The following is a 14,388-nucleotide window of genomic DNA, read 5'->3' as shown; positions in this document are numbered from 1 at the left end:
AGTATTCAGCGATTGTTTCAATGAGGTGGTATCTGGGGCTCACAAGGTGGGAAGTCAAATAAAGAACATACAACCTAATTCTGTTCCTGGAAGGAGCTCACTCTGTCTGGAGCCCCACTCCTCAGACCCTTCCCTGATCTGCCCTATGACATTAAGATAACCTGGCAACAAAGTCCCTTTTCCTTTTGTCTATTCCCAGGAGACAAAGGAGTTGGCTGCAGAAGAGGTGTTTTCCAAGAAGTCATGAACTGTTCTCACTAGGGTACTTTTTTCAGAGAACAAGACCACTGTTATATCAATCAGAGGATCATAGAGCACAGAATTTCAGTGTTGAGGGGGTGTGTATCCCTTGTATAACACATGCTGTGGCAGTACCATCCCAATTCCCACTTGCACTGAGTTGGGTCCCCAGAGATTGGCTATTCTATCCCCTCATATTCCTGATGGATTGGAGTTGTTTTCTTTTCCTTCCTTCCTTCCTTCCCTCCTTCCTTCCTTCCCTTCCTTCCTTTTTCCTTCCTTCCTTCCTTTTTTCTTTTATTCATTCTTTCTCTTTCTGTCTCTTTTTTTCTCACTCTCTCTTTCTTTCCCTCCTTTCTTTCCTCTCCTTACTTCTGTCTTTATTTACTCAAAGCATAGGTTTCCTTCCAGGAACTGCCCTAATTTCTGGGGATATTATCAAGAAACAGAAAGACAGTTCCTATGCTCAAAGATCTTAGAAATTAAAATGTGTGGACAATGCAGAAAGGAGACAGGAAAGAGGGGTGGAAGGAACATGGTACAGGACACCAGGCAGTATCTTATTCTCTGCAATTGAACCCAGATAGGGCAGCAGATCAAAGTGGAGTGAGCTGAATACTATTTCTGCCCTCTACAAAGGAAGGTATTTGGAGAGGTTTGGTATTCTGTTCTCCAGTCCTACAGTCAGAAAGGAGAGGAGTCTAAGGGAGGTGGTGTCAATCAAGGCTTGAGTCAACAGCATGGTGGTGAGATTAAAAGTAATGAGCTTATCCTGGGAAGGACATCTTGTTCTGTGGAATTGAAATCAGGCAGGGCAACAGATCCCCCACCCAATAAGAATGCAAGAAAAGGAAACTCTATTACAAATAAGTACAGTTATGTAAAACAATTTCCAAGAAAAGAAAAAAAAGGAAATAGAAAGAAAATCTGCTTTAGTCCTCACTGAGTCCATTAACTCTCTTTCTGGAGATAGATAGCATATTTCATCATGGGTTCTTTGGGTTATTGTGTTGATCAGAGTTACTAAGTCTTTTTATACTTGATTATCATTATAATGTTACTGATACTGTGTAGACAGTTCTCATTCTGCTCACTTAACTTTCCAACAATTCATATAAGTCTTCCCAGACTTCTCTAAAACCATCTTCTTCATTAGTTTTTACAGCATAACTGTATTCCATCAAGTTCATATACCCCAACTCGTTCAGTCATTTCCCAATTGATGGGCATCCCCTAAGTTTCCAATTCTTCCTGCTACCCTTAGTTGAAATGTCTCTGGATGGTTCAAAGAAATGTCCAGTCTTTGGTCACACCTAATTTTGGTTGATTCAATCAAGAAGAATTATTTCCTGATAATGGCCATTACTTTTAAGTAGGGGTTGGGTAATCAGGGGATCTTCACTTTTACATTTAGAACATAGACCCTGAAAGATGAGAGGGACCTTAGATTATAGAATTCACATCTGGGAGGCCCCTGAGAATCCAAAATGTTAGAATGAGGAGGGACTTTAGGATGTAGAATATCAGAGTTCGAACACCCTTTTTTAGAGTAGTTATGTCAGATTTGGAAGATTCCTTTGAACATATAATTGGAGAGCTGGGAGAGCTCTTGGAGACCAGTTAAGTACATCACATCAATTTCACAAAGATACACATAAGTTGTAAGGGACCTCAGAAGTCATCCCATCCAAATTGCCTAACTGAAAAGGAATCACTTCCAAAATATTTCCTCCAAATATTAAGGCAGATTTTGGCTGAACACATTGAGTGAGAGTGGAAACAACTTATTTCCAAGGCGACTTTCACTTTTAGATGACTGTTTGTCTTTCCTAACATCAACCAGTTAGCCAGTAAACAAGCAACAAACATGTATTCATGAAGCACATACTAGGAAATGTGATTGGTGCCAGGGATACAAAGACACCCAAAAACAGTCTCCTCTCTCAATGACCTTACAAGGTGTGACGTCACTCCCCAAATCCATGGTGATGCTAATCAGGTTGTATACCCAGAATGGGCAGCTGTTACTGCTTTCAGTGTTCTAGGAGGAACCCTGGCCATCCTCTTGAAACTACAGCTCAGAAGCCCCCACTAGTGTGCTCTTTATAATCAGTCTGTAGACCCAGTTCTTGAGCAAAGATATTTATTTAAATAACATAGGAACAATAGCAGTTGCAATTTCCTTGGTCATGACATATATAACGCATATCATATTACTTGGCATCTTCGGAAGGAGGGAGGGAAAAAACCTTGAAACTTAAAATCTTATAAAAATGGGTACAGCTAGGTGGCGCAGTGAGTAAGAGCATTGGCCCCGGAGTCGGGGAGGCCCCAGGATCGGTTCTGGCCTCAGATACTTAACACCCACAGGAAAAAAAAAAAGCTGACCTGTAACTTTGGGCAAGTTACTTAACCCCAATTGCTTTAAAAAAGCTTTTAAAAACGAATGTTGAAAACTGTCTTTACATGTAAATGGAAAAAAGACTTATATAAAAAAACTTGGACACAATTTCCCAGAAATATACTTAAAATCAATGAGGGGAATATAATGTTAATGGGTTAGGAAGATCTTCCCCACCTATTAATAGGCCTATATGACCTGTTATGAGTCCTGGCCCAGCTCATAGCTAGAATACATCCTGAGTCACAGATCCTATTGGGGAAGGGAAACTTGCTTAGGGGAAGCTTGCTTGTAGGAAGACTTTCACACATTTTGATAATTTCTAGTTAGGCACTGAGTCATAAGGTTGTGATGCCTTCTGGCTCTGAGAAGTATATATATATACTCTGAGCTGGTATTTTGCTTTGGGAGCTCATTTAGAAAGTTGTAATTCCCTGGTCAAGATTCTGAACTACTATATGATCAGAGCCCCCCAGCTGCTCAGATATAAAGGCTCTCTCGATCCAGGGATGTATGTAAATTGTATTGCAATATTGCTTTGATTCAGGCAGTCAGAGCCCTGTTTGTTGGTCCTTATTTCTCTGCTTGTATTTTGTCTGAATTTTCTCTGAAGTTCAGGGTGCTGACTTTTCCCCTGAACTAGTGAATGGAATTAGATTGTTGACCCCTTAGAGCTATCTTTCCTAGTGAAGTAGATCTAAAAACCTGTCCAGCAGCCATCCTGGGTGTGCCAATGTGACTGCCACTACAGGGAAGAGTGGGGGCAGACATACAGCATGATGGGAGGGAAGTGCATGTCTAGAGAATGCATGGGGCCAAGGCAAGGAAAGGCCTTATTTTTTTTCTTTTGATGGAGGGCCCTCTCAAAAGTCATTGCTGGGTGTGGCATCAGTTGCTCCACTGCTTAGCTGGGGTGGCTCCTTTTAGGTGCCTGTGACCTCTCAGCAGAAAAGATCATTTTGCTACTAGACTGAATCAAGAAGGTCACTCAGCTGTTGGACTGGATCCTCAGTGGGATTCATTCCTGTTGGCTTGGAAAGAACAGGTTGCTTGGCTCCTGGTCAGCTGTTGCTACAATGGACTTGACTGGATGCCATTCTACCATCCTCCCTCCAGCAATGCCCTTCTGGACCTACTGAAGTTCAGCTCTCTCTTCTAGTCATCTCCCTAGATCTGTTGGGAGAAGGAAGAAATTGCCATTTCATCCCCTTCCTTCCATCAGCCTACTTTCTTGGGCCTGTGGCCCAGGTCTTACCTGTCCCCTATCCATTTTGGACATTTCCAGGTATACAGTGATGTCAACCATGTGCCACAACCACTAGGGATGCTAAAAACCTACCTGAACTCCTTGCTCAGTGATGCGCAAACGTCTGTCCTATCATACTGTCCACATTACAGACCCCACCTGCCATTATTTAAACCTGCTTCTCTGTCCTGTTCCCTTATTCCCATCTGATTCAATGCAGCCCCACCCCAAAACACTCAACTCTAGTTGCCCACTCCTTCCATGTTGCCCTTTGGAATGCTTGGTCCACAGGTAACAAACGTGCTTTCATTTAAACCTCTTCTTTTCTACCCTTTCCATCTTCTTACACTGATTAAAATGCAGTCCTGTCCTTAGGACACAGCTTTCCTGGTCATCCTTTCCGATCGTGGAGGACCCAGAACATTCCTTGAACATAACACATCTAGGCACATCTCTCAGGAACCTCTCTTTCTTTGGGGCTCACAGACCATATTTAACACTCAATGACGATTCTGGCAGCTCTTTACTCCTGATCTTCAGAACACACTTCTTTCCCCAATGAGTTCCATTTGGGTTCACAGACTGTCTCTCCTTCTCAGCTCCTGGCCTGATGATAGGGACATTCACCATATATACTGATATTACCTCGGACACTTTAACCTTTCGATTCATTATCTTATTTGTTTTGCACCCTTCAGCTACACACAGAGATGGTTAGATTACTCCTAATGCTTCACTTCCATGTTTCTGAACTTTGAAATTTCCTTATCAGACCACAATCCATTGTCCTTCCACCTCTCCCTACTCCTTGCTTCTGGCTTCTCCCAATCCCTACTTTGGCCTCACCAAGACCTCCAGCCACATGCCTCCCAGGCCATCACTCCCGTACTGAATATCCTCTCACTCCTTCCCCATGTTGGTTTTTTGATAAACAAATATAATTCCACACTATCTTCTCTCAAATCCCCTTTCTCCTGCCAGTCCTTTGCCCTGCATTACTGCTCCCATCAGCTACCTACCATCCTACTCATGTGCTACTGAAATGAACTAGATAAAAAGAAAAAAAAGTAGTGACTGTGATGGGCTGATGGGACCTGGACCCCTCAAAGAAAAGACCATGCTTCTTGAAGCAACCCAGTGACATGCAGACCTGACCCTGTAATTCCTAAGATAAAATCTATGAGTGCAGGCACAGGATGCCTGCCCAAGGACCAAACTTCTGGAAACCTTTGTATAAACAGGACTACCTTGTCCCTTTAACAAAGTCATCTCTGTGAACTGCCTGAATTTTCCCACACATTCCAGTAGGAGAGACCACTGGTGCCTGCCACCCAAGGCACTTGGCCCACACCAGATCAGTTACCACTCTTTAATCCCATCCATATGGTCACTGTCCCTTTTTTATGTAAGCATAAACATCATCCTCATTAGTTCACAGGTTCTGTAAGAACTTCTGAGCACTTTATTGGTGTTACAAAAAACTTTGTCACTTGACGAAGATGGTTTGAGTGTGTGAATACATTCTAGTCAATGCCACCCTGTGCCCTGACATTTTGGATTTCCCAGTACCCCTAAACTGTGCCACCTGGCTCCATTACAAATTTATGGTGCAGAATCTCAACTGGGCCCTCACTGTGGCATGTCAATCATTTTCCACCTTCCCACTGGATTCACCATTCCAGTCACCACCGTGTGTTTTCCAAATCTTCTTTCTCCCTTCTCAAATGGTTCCCCCTCTCTCCATTCCCTCAGTTGACAACATTACATCATATTTCACTGAACAAAATGGAAATTTTTCTCAGAGCTCTCACTTATCCCCTCCCCTTATCTCAATCACGCAAACACTTTCCTCTTTTTTTCTATCCCCTTATTTTACATGAAAAGGTGGTTTCTCCTCCTTGCTCAGCACAAGCTCTTTCCATGCAGAAATGATCCCGTTCCATTCCATATTCTTAACAGATTGTCTGTCCTCTCTATCATCTCTACTCTCAATAATTTTCAATCTCTCCTTGTTAACTGGTTTTTTTACCTCCTGCTGTCACATATGCTCATATTTCCTTCAGTTTCTAAATCTCCTGCACTTGATGCATCCTTCCTTGCTATGTATCATCCCATATCCTTCCTTTCTTTGGTAAATCTCCTGGAGAAGGCCAACTGCCATTGGTGCCTTCATTTTCTTTCTTCTTGCTCTCTTTTTACCCATAAACATAAACTTTTCCTCTCATCATTCAACGGAAACTGCCCTCTCCAAAGTTTTACTAATAATCTCTGAATACTCAAACCTCTCAATACTCATCTTCTTAAACTCTCCTTGCTAGTTTCTTTTTTTTGGCAGGGGTGGGAGAGTGGTGGTGAGGGTGGTGGTGGTGTGTGGGACTTCCCTAGTCATTCTCCTACCTGTCTCCTCTTCAGTCTTCTTTTCTGAATCTTCATCTAGGTTGCACCCAGTAAGAGTGAGCATTCCACTGGTCTGTCCTGGGCCCTCTTCTCTTCTCCCTTTATACTATTTCTATGGAGAGCTCATTAGCTCCCATAATAAATTGTCTCTATGCTGATGATTCACAAATTTATTTATTCATGAGTGTACAAATCTGTTCAATTTGCACAATAAAAATGACTGAGGCAGAGCTCTGAGGCATAAACCATGTATTAAAGGGACCTGGTCCTCTTTAATGAATAAGACCTCAGACTTTCTTCATGATCTGAAATGCTCTCTTTCTTCAGGACCTTCATTGATAGTGTTTGGTAAAATGATATGGAGATGGTGCACATTGAAATGCACGATCTCACTGGTTGATAGACTTGCAGGAGAGCCTACAGCTCACCTGGAGTTTATGAGCTTATGGCCAGTAGTAATGGTCATAGGATGGGCAAAGCAAGTGTTGATGTCAAGTGGTCATTTTGGGCAATAGAGGGATGCTGGGGAGCAAAAATAATTCAGAGGACTTTCTATATCATAAGATTACATCTCCTACACTCAGTCATCTCATCCACACCTGGGCTCAATCATTAAGACCATACATTAAAAAGGGTGGAGGTTCTCTAGTTAACTTTTTGTGGGTGAGCAAGAGAATTTAGCCATGATTAAATGTATATTAATAGAGAAGTATTAATAGCACAATCACTACCCCTATGGAATTACTCTAAACTGAATAATATTGATTGGAATAAAATAAGGGTTAATAAAATAGTGCTTAAATTAACAATTTGACACAGGGATTAAATTAATCATTGATTAAATTAATCATTCAGCCTTAATCTCTTCCCCAACTTCAAGTTTTGAATCTCTGCCTATTGGCCATCTTGAATTGGATATCCCCCAAATATCTTAAACTTAGCATGCTCAAAACTGAACTCATCTCTCCCTACAATTCCCTCCTCTTCTTAAACTTCCTAATGCTAATGCTATCTCGGGCACCACCATTCTCCCAGTCAACGAAGATTATAGCCTAGGTTCTATCCTTTACTCCTCACTCCCTCTTATCACCCAAATCTAATCAGCTGCCAAGCCTTATTATAGCTAACTTTGTAACATCTCTTATTCACTCCCATTTTCCTCTGATACCTCCCTGGTGAAGGCTCTCATCATCTTGTTGTAAGAAATACAAACACAATTGATACCAATATCTGGGTATCAAAAGAAATTTATTGAGGAAAAATTCAGAGGAATTGAACACCTCTGGCCAGAAGTGGACTCTGCCCTTCATTTGGAAGGAGGAGTGGGGGATACAAAAGTGAAACAAAATTTATGCCATTAGTCCAGCGCTGACCCTCCCTTCAGAGGACAGATTGGTTTGTTCTCTTCAGGTTTTAATTTTTCCATAGGCCCCTCTCATCATCATACATTATTGCTAATGAGGCTTTAATTCTGTGCTGGGTGTGTCAGATAATATACATGAGGTTTATTAAGCAAGCACAGTACTAACTTTGGAATACCCAGTCATTGACCCCTTACTGGTTTAGACCAGATCTCTTCTTATCCTGATCTGAGAATCCCAAGGCTCCTGTCTTTTTTTTTTTTTTTGATTGGTTGGGTCTACCTGCTGTCTGCTAATTTCTTTTTTTTTAATTTAGTAATGTCTAGCAGTTCTATGGAAACCCAACTCCTGCTGTTTCTCACAATTTATTATCAGTGGTCTTTACTTGGCAGTTTCTAGCAGTTCTGTGGAAAAACAACCTTTGCTATCGCTCCCATTGTCCTATTTCAGTAATCTGCTCACTGTTTCCCTGCCTCATCAGTCCTATTTTTCCTTCTATATTTTTCTCAGCTTCCAAAGAGATTTTGATAAAGCACATGTCTATGTCACCCCCTTCCCCCAAGTGTGTGGTAAAGCCAGGTCACGCAGCTTTGGAGAGTTCTCACATTAAATTTTCAGTGTGAACATTTACGGAATCAGCAAATACAGCTTGATGTATCGTTTTGTTGTTTGCCTCGACTTAAGAAAGTGATGAAGAATATGTTAACAATGCAGATTAAACCTAAAAATGGGTTGTATTTATCAGAGAGTCAGTTGTTAAATATTACCAGCAAACCATTACCTCCTCTTCCCTCCCCTCAAGGACCTCCAGTGGTTTCCTATTACTCCTAAGATTAAACATAAACTCTTTTGTTTTGTGTTTGTTTTTTTTGCTTTTTGGAGGGGGGAGAGTAGGCAGTTGGGGTTAAGTGACTTGCCCAGGGTCACATGGCTAGTTTTTGTTTTAAGTGTCTGAGGCTGGATTTAAACTCAGGTCCTCCTGACTCCAGGGCTGGTGTTCTATTAACTGCACCCCTAGCCACCCCTCTCGTTTTGTGTTTAAAGGTCCTCACACTCTAGCCCCTTCCTAACATATCACTATCATGCACATACCCTGTGGTCTAGCTATATTGATCTACTGGTGCTTCCTCACGTGTCACACGTCTTTACCTTTGCACTAAATGTCCCATATGCCTGGAATTCTCTCTCCCCTCACCTGTTCCCTTTAGAACACTTAGAGTCCTTCAATATTCATCTTAAAGACCACCATTAGCAGGAAGCCTTTCCTGGTCTCTCAAGTTGCTGGAGCATTGCCCTTTCCATCTACTCTGCATGGACCTTACATGTACCTATTTAATTATAAGTAATTGTCCCCAGTAAAATGAAAGCTTCTTGAGAGCAGGGCCAGCTCTTTGTTTTTCTTTATATTTCCAGCGCTTAGTACAGTGTCCAGGCATGTTGTAATAATGGATAACAAAGTGTAATGTAATAATTAATAAACACTGCTAGATGACTGACTGATCTACGTAAATTTGTGTTCTTTGGTTTCAACTGGGGCCTGACACCAAAGTATTTATGTTTTCTCCTTTTTATTTGATTCTCAAACATGGAGATGACAAATGCATGCCCCATAGGCAAGCATATGGATCACAACACTCCTGAAGCAAACTGAACCTAAGATGTAGCTCCTATCAGATTTAATGCATTAAGGTATTAATAATAAAAGAAATAGAGAAACATGTGTAGTCTTCTAAATTCATATTTGGGCTGCAGGGACACTCATATATGGTATAGTGGGCCCCATTTCTGTTTGTTGGACTGCTCTACTCCAGCAGCTGGTCCAAATCTTCTCCTAATATAGCAGAGAGGCAGAAGGTGAAAAACAGCTTTCAACATGGGAAGTGAAACTTCTTTGTAATTGAGAGAAACGATTACTAATCACCAATGATTTGGGGAGATTGCGATTTGCCCCTTTTTCTTTCATCTGCATTTCAAGACTTTGGTCTCTGAAGGTTTAGCTAACCTTCTCCTCCATCTAGACACCAGCCAGGTGGAACAGCCTTTGTGTTCTACTCAGCCTTGGGTGGGGTATAAATTCTTTGAATAGATTTTCCAAGGCTGGGGCTAACTTAGAAGTAAATGACACAATCAAAGTATAGGTCCAACCCCTCTTTGTAATATTCATTCTGCCATTAATTATTAACCAATCAGAGGTGATTACCATCTTTGGGAACACCCCTCTTCCAAAAGGGCATATAAGCCTTGAGCCTGCTGCTATGATTCTCTGATCTAAGAGAGAGATTGCAAATAAACATCCTTTTATTAAAATGCTAAAACTATTAATAAAATGATTAAATTACCTGGAAATTATCTCTTGAACCTTTTTAAAGTAATACAGTAATACAGAAATACAGAAGAAATGTTAAGAGATGTTCTATAATTAGAAAGGGTCTGAAGCTTGAGTAGTTTGATTGCATGTAGAGAAGTTGAAAGGGTGACTTCTCCCAAGGGAATACCTCTGTCCCTAGTCACTCACCTGCATTTGGAGTCAATCCAAATATTTCTGTACCAGCATAAGACTGCAGGCTGATATAGGCTTCTAAGGTGGTAAAAAAGTTAATATGGCTTTGTTGGAGAGGGAACACTCTCCATTAGGTTTGTTTGTACTGCTCTAACTCAGTAGTAATAAAGGGCAAAGTCCTGATTTCCTCCCCTGCATTATTCCCTGGTCCCTGACTATTTCTTCATTTCTAGGAGTCTCTGTCTACCTTTTCTTCCACTCAGCTACAATCCCTGGCTGCTACCACATTTCTGGTCATGTGCTTGAGATGCATGTCAGGAAGTGGATTGGGGTGACTCTGCTATAGCTTCTCCTCAAATGCTATTAGTGGTCTGAGGAGGGTAGGTGATGTGTAGACATGAATTTCATCCCATCCCCTGATCTTCCACCCATGGAACCCAGTTTTATGATTAGCTCTCCTGTGTCTGTCTTTCTCTTTCTGTTTCTTTCTCTTTGTCTGTCTCTTCTTTCAGTCTTTGTCTCTGTCTTTTGGTCTGTCTCACACCTGATTCACCATTGCCTATGCCAACAAAAACATTTCCAATGCTGAGACTTAGTCACTTTTCTTCAATAGGGGTGTGAATGGATCAACAAAGAGTCAGAACCAGGGATCTTCATGGTTCATCAGGGAGATGTCTTCAATCACTTCAATGAATTGATTAAGGATGTGTCTATATGTTCTATAATTATCAAGTTGACTGGCATTTTTTACACACTTACTATATGCAAGACACTGTGTTAAGCACTGGGAATAAAAATACAAGCAAAAACAAGGACATTCTATATGGAGAGAGAACATGTGCATGTATAAGAATGTACAAAATAAATATAAGATGATTTGATGGGGAAGTCACTGATAATTGACGAGACCTGGAAAGGTCTGTTGATGAGGGAGGGTATCCACACCTGATTTGAGTCTTGAAGGTGTATACAACATAATGAGGAAAAAGAGGATTCTATATAGCGATGACAGAAAGGAAATTGAATGTTATATATGGAGACCAGCAAGATAGACAGTTTTACTGGATTCTAGCATGCATCTTGGACCCTCATGTGCCATCAGACTAGAAATATAAGAAGGAAAAAGGTTTTTAATTCTATGCAGAGGAGATTTCATTAATTCCATTTCTATTTTATTTTATTGATCTAGTTATATTACATTGCCTAGGTGAAGAAATTAAATTCATTCTGTATCATATTATAATTGATTTCATTCTGTAATCGATCCCATTCTATATGAATACTTCATTTTGTATGATTGCTCAATGATATTTCTTTGTCTCTTTGCTCATTAGCTAAGTTTATAGGTTCAGTTCCTCTGTTCTATTCTTGCCTCAAGGAAATCTGTTATCTTTAAGGAACACCAGGGAGTCTGGTCAACTATGTCTAACATTGCAGGTAACAAATGAACATTTCTTAGTCATAGGAATTAAGTTTTCCCTCTGAGTTACTTAAACGAAAAATTTTTATTCTTCATACCTTCATCTTCTGGGAGAATCTAGGGTTATCTTTTTTTCCTTTTTTTAGGAGGGGGAAGGCAGGGGGACTGGGGTTCAGTGACTTGCCACAGGTCACAGGGCAAGTAAGTGTCAAGTGTCTAAGGCTGGATTTGAATTCAGGTCCTCCTGACTCCAGGGCCAGTCCTCTATTCACTGTGCCACTTAGATGGTCCTAGAAGGGCCATCTTATTTTTAAGTCCTGAAGCTAGCTCTAAGAAATACATTGTCCCTTAACTGTCCTTGCACCCTTGAAGAAAGCCTTGTCTCCCTAATAAACCTTTCTAGGTGCCAAGATCTGTTAACAAGATCTGCAATATGCAGATGGGCCTGCAATGTTAATGGGAGTTGAAGATCTTTCCCAACCATTAATAGGCCTCACATGAAGCCCAGCAAGAGAAGCTTCATTATGGGAAGCTTGTTGTTCAGGATGGTTCACACCTTTTGCTATTTTGTAATTAGGCAATGGGTCATGAGGGTTGTGATGCCCTCTGACTCTGAAAAAGGGTACATATACTCTGACGTGATAATTTTGCTTTGGGACTCTCTCACTAGAAGAGTGTTCATGTGACGTAGCCAGATGAGACTCTGGGTAGCCGTTAAGGAACACCCCAACTTTGAAAACCCAGATGTTGGTGCTTCTCTTTCTGGCAACTCTGTATGAATATAATGATCAGACAGTTGGATTTGTCTGTTGATCTGTGATTTGTGTATTATTTGGTGAGAGAGTCAGAAACCCTGTCTGTTGGCCTTTATGCTATTATTTCTGCTTGGAATTTCTGTTTGCATTTTCTTGGAACTTCTGGGTGCGTTTTTCCTTTTTTACCTTTTTCCCCTGTACTATGTAAATGATATATATGTTTGATGAAAGTAAGATTGTTGACCCTCCTTTTGAGTTGCTTTCCTTTAGAAAAGCAGATTAATGAACCTATGCGAGCAGCCCTCTTGTGTGCTGGTATTATTGGTTTTACACTCCAACAGCAGCTGCAAGCAGCATTGCTGTTACAGAGTCCCACAAATTAACCAAGTATTTCTATACCACAGAGAGGGGCAATCACCAGCCCCATATGAATGCTATCCTGCTCTTCTTCATGTGACCAATCATGTTCTCCCCACCCACATGAGGCTGTCTGCTCTATAACCAATGACACTGTTTTTCTCATCTACCCAACTCTGCTCTTTGTTCTCTTGTATTTCCCCCAACTATAGGCTAATAAGCCCTAGTAAGTGGTCTTTGTTAATTGAGAGAGTCCATTGACCCAATTTATTGATTAATGCTAGCCTAATTAAGAAATTGATCATTCTCAGACCATTGTCTCTCAGTTTACCTTAATTTTTAAATGTAACACAGGCTTACCCCTGGCCAAGCATCTTAAAATAAAGCATTGAGGTAAGAGGAAAAGAGAAGTTTAAGCAGACTGGAAATAGGGTATTTCATTTATAAATTATGAGTGTTAAGCAAACTAATGAAATTCATTTAGAAGAGCAAAAGGTCAAAAATTTAAAGGGCAATAATAGACAAAAATGGGAAGAAAGAGTATAATAGTATAGGTCTCAAACTATACTGTTAGGTAATAATTGTTAAATTAATTTGGTACTGGTTAAGAAAGATCATTTAGTGGAACAGATCAGTTATGCAGCATCCAAAAAGAAATGAACACAGTTGTGTTGTGTTTAACACAATATTCACAGCACTGACAGCAACTATGAATATGCCAGCATAGTTCTCAATTACAAAATATAACAGACTTTCCATGTAGAAGATAGAAGTGAAAACCTTTATTCATACATCACAAAACCAAATCCTAACACCCAAAAGTCAAATCCATTCCAGTAACAAAGAAATTAATATACCATAGCACAGCAGGGAGCCACACCATTCTTTAGCCTTCCCATAAACACTCAGAAGGCTAGCTGTTTTCTTGAGTGTGTCCCCTCCTTCCTCCAGCTCTAAGTGCTCTGACTCCTATCTTCCTATGGGCTCTGCTCCAGCCTTCATCAAGCTCCTCCCACCACAGGGTCCATGTGATTACATTCATCCTTTTGGGGGCAGGGAAGATCTTCAAATTCCCTTAGGTCTATTAAAGGGCAGGGAAAATCTTCAAATTTTCATTACCACTACATTGGCAGAAATTGAGCATAGACCAAACTCTCATATCATATAACAAGATAAATTCCATATGGATACAAGACTTAGCCACCAAAGTAACACTATAAGCAAATTAAAGTAGCAAAAAAGAAATGACTGCTCAGAGCTATGGATAGAGAAAGAATTCATGACTAAACAACTGTGGAAAGAATCACAGAAGATAAAATATAATTAAAATTATATATAATGAAAACATTTTTGTGTAAACATCTAATGTACTTAAAATGGGAGGGAGAATTATCAAAAAATTATTTGTGTTAAGTTTCTCTGATAAAGTTATGTCAAGAAGCATTTATTAAAGCTCTTATGATAAGAAATAAATCAAGTGGGGGGGTGGGCTAGGTGGCACAGTGAATAGACCACTGACTCTGGAGTCTGGAGAACCTGAGTTCAAATTATAAATTATTATAAATAACTTACTATAAATTATAAATGAGGAATTATTTTGCCAAATTGTATACACATAAATTTGACAATCTTAGTGAAATGGATGAAAATTTACAAAAATTTAAGTTGCCCAGATTAACTGAAGAGGAAGTAAATTATTTAAATAATCACA

This window comes from Petaurus breviceps, unplaced genomic scaffold (assembly GCF_028583685.1).
Source record: "Petaurus breviceps papuanus isolate PSGF00001 unplaced genomic scaffold, PetGlider_PUasm1.0 185, whole genome shotgun sequence".
Classification (NCBI taxonomy): domain Eukaryota; kingdom Metazoa; phylum Chordata; class Mammalia; order Diprotodontia; family Petauridae; genus Petaurus; species Petaurus breviceps.
This window is presented reverse-complemented; position numbering follows the sequence as displayed.